Raw genomic sequence first — 3,466 nt, 5'->3', positions numbered from 1 at the left:
AACTTCTTGCTGCTATTGCTACAATAATTATTAGTACTTTGGTTATTTCTTGATGCTCAGCTATATTTTAGATAGGTAATATTGCTGGATAGGAAAAAGTTATTAAATATGAGAAATATAAAATAAAGGGATTTGGACTGTGAGACAGTTAGCTGGTACATTGGATAGAGTACTGGATCTGGAGTCAAGAAGACAAGTTCAAATCTAGCCTCAGACTCTTACTCACTGTGTGAACTTGGGCAAGTCACTTAAATTTTGCTTGCTTCAGTCTCCTTAACTATGTAATGAGAATACTAGAATTGCTGTGATGATAAAATTATATATTATTTATGAAACGGTTAGCACAGTGCCTAGCACATGGTAGAAATGTTAGCTATTATTAGTATTATTATGGTCCTTCCTGCTCAAAATCTGATGAAACCAAATTTTTGCAAGGCTTGGTGCTTGGCTCTGGGGTTGGTGGGAAGGGATGCGACAACAGAATATATATGGTTCCTTGCTCACAGGAACTTTGTGACAGTGACCAAGCATGTACTTACACAAAATTTACACATAACTTACACAAAATACAACATGGAAGAACATGAAATTTAAAAATGAACTTTTCCGTGTACTGAAAGGAAGGAGAGATAATTGCTGGCTCTGGGGAAAGTCTTTATAGAGATTGCATTTGAACTGGGATGTAGAAGATGGGAAGAATTTCAACTAATGGATATTAGAGGACATGGCAGAAGAGTTAATACTGATAAAAGCATAATGTCAGAGGTAGAAATTATAAGGGACAATTTCCCTCATTGCCTCAATGGTCAGAACTACAACTGGTAGGCAAGATTATGAGGTCAATAGAGATGTTATTTTATTATTATTCACCCTCTCTCTCCAGTTTTTTCCAACTCCAAGCATACTCAGTGACTTCATGTATCTCTAGATTGCCCTTGGGTACAAAAGGACCTGCTGCCCTTGATATTCAAGATATGATTCGATACTTTGCTGTCTTTGTACATCAAAATAAAAAAACTGTACCCTGCTTGCTTATATGTTAAAATATACTCATACTTTGTTTCATTCTCCTCAGGCCCCTGCTCTCCACAAAATGATTAAACTCAGTTGTGACTTAGGTGTGAATGGTTACCATCCTAATACATCACTTTGCACTGTATGAAAGTTCTTCTTTTACTCCTTCCACATCCAGTCAAGTCCTGTTATTTCTACCTTTGTATCATCTCTCATATACACACCCTTCTCTCCTCTTATGCTGCTACCACCCTGGTACAGGTTCTCACGACCTCATACCTAGATTATTGCAATACCCTGCCAAGGAGTGACTCTGCCTCAAGTCTCTTCCCCACTCCAATCTGTCCATCACTGCCAAAAATATCTTTCTAAAATGCAGGTCTGACCATATTACCACCTCACCCCATTAAATACACTCTGTCATCTCTCTATAACCTTCAGGATCAAATACAAAAGGATACCTCATAGCCTGCAGTACAGCTGGAACATCAATCATGCTGTCTACTCTTCTCATGTTCGTCTTTTTCTTGCCCTGTTTGTCCTTTCTAGTTATACCCAAACTGTCCTTGATTATTTGGTTGCCTTTAAGGATTACTTGTCTTGATTCTTCACCAAGGAAGAATCCCAGCACCAAACTCTAGAGAATCAATTGTGCTTCTTGCAAAATTTCTTAAAGGCTGGAAGAAACTGGATGGTTATATGAGCCCACAAAGGCCATTATAAGGTAGTTTGGATGTGGGGTCTGAGATTTACTCACTACTTATTTTTTCCTGGGAAGTCCAAGATTAGAAATAATCTCGTAACCTACAGTATCATCAACTATCCAAAGGACATGAATCGTAAGACAGTTGAAAAGATCCTGAGGAAGGCAGCAAAAGTCTGAAGCAGTGTGAAACCCTTAAAGTTCCAAAGAGTGTATAAACAAGATTCTGACATTGAGTTTACTTTCCTTGCAGAAGATCATGGAGATGCCTACCATTTTGGTGGAGAAGAAAATATCCTAGTTCATGCTTTTGCTCCAGATGCTGACTACCCAGGAGCTGTCCACTTTGAGAATGATGAAGAATGATCACATTCTGATGAGGGAACCAACCTCTTCTTGGTGTCTGTTCATTAGATAGACCTTTCCCTGGACCTGGAGCACTCTCAGGATTCAGACTGCATCATGTTCCCCAACTATCAATATCAGGACCCAAGACTCTTCAGGCTCAGTGATGATGAAATAATAGGGATCCAGACCTTTTATTAAGGGAAAAAGAAAATGCCACATTCTGAATATCCTGAAGATCTAGATTTGGTGCACATGAGTCCTTTCTGTTTCTCATGTTACCTTTGAGGCTTGCTGGAACTAAGATCCAAAGTAGTGGGGAGAGGAATGGTCTAATTTAGAACTTTAGCCCTGAAGAACAGAGCACTAAAAGAAGTATTTTAAATATGAAACTGAATATCCATTTCCTATTGCCTTTTTTAAAGTGTGTAAATAAATTGTACATGTTATTTCTAAAAAAAATGATACCTCACAGAAGTTATGGCCCTAACTGAGGTAGAGGTTCAGTTTCCTTACTCACTGAGTCAGTGAATAGACATTAAGCTGCTTCTATATGCATGACTCTGTGGCAGGCACTGGGATAGGAAGAAGGACTGAGAAATCATTGCTTCTCTCAATGAGCTTCTAATCTAATAGTCTTTAATTTGGGTTATATAACAGAAAGGTCATTGACTCTATATACTTACACAATATGCTGGAATGTCAGTATTATAATGAACCTAGAAGACCATCTAGTATTATCCTTTTCTTTTACAGGTGAAAAAATAGAGACTCTCAAAAGATTAAATGACTTGCCCAAGGTCACACAAGTAAGAAGTAATAGAGACAAGGTTAGCATCCAGATCTCTTGATTTCTATTATTTCTGTTCCCACTGTCTTCTACCACTTACCCCCTCGCCTGTCTCAGAAAGGATTTATATTCCATTCCTTCACAATGTAATCAAAGATTTGAGGTATGTGTATCATATAAGAAAAGATGGGGCCTAAGGATGATCACATCTTCTCATTATAAAAGACCATTAGATGTTTTTCAGCTCTTAGGAATTCTAGATATGTCTCTCTGCCTTTCCATTTGGATAAAATCAACCTTGTTGAGATACACATTGTTTGTTATATCTTATTGCTTTCATTCTTCCTGCCTGCCTTCCTGTGCAATAATTTCTGCAGCCTTTGGAACATTATCTGGCTTCCATTTTGCCCACACTTTAGCTCCTAATTTTATTCTATCAGTAGAACCCAACCGTTCAGTTCTTCTGTTAGTTATTTTGGAAGGAAAGTCAGTTTCCACAAGGGGTATTGTTTCATAAGGAATAATAATCACTTGAACTATTCTGTCATTTTTACAAAACTGTATGGGTTCTTCACCTAAATTTTGGAATGTCATAATAATTTCTCCTTGATAAT

General features: G+C 37.7%; 1 pseudogene; it reads left to right on the top strand.

The window, feature by feature from the left end:
• Nucleotides 1–1,508: 1,508 nt before the first annotated feature.
• LOC140527808 (macrophage metalloelastase pseudogene) lies at nucleotides 1,509–2,423 on the top strand (annotated as a pseudogene).
• The last annotated feature ends 1,043 nt before the right edge of the window (nucleotides 2,424–3,466 follow it).

This window comes from Notamacropus eugenii, chromosome 1 (genome assembly GCF_028372415.1).
Source record: "Notamacropus eugenii isolate mMacEug1 chromosome 1, mMacEug1.pri_v2, whole genome shotgun sequence".
Lineage (NCBI taxonomy): Eukaryota > Metazoa > Chordata > Mammalia > Diprotodontia > Macropodidae > Notamacropus > Notamacropus eugenii.
Note: the sequence above shows the minus strand (reverse complement) of the source record. Positions and strands in the feature narration are given on the sequence as shown.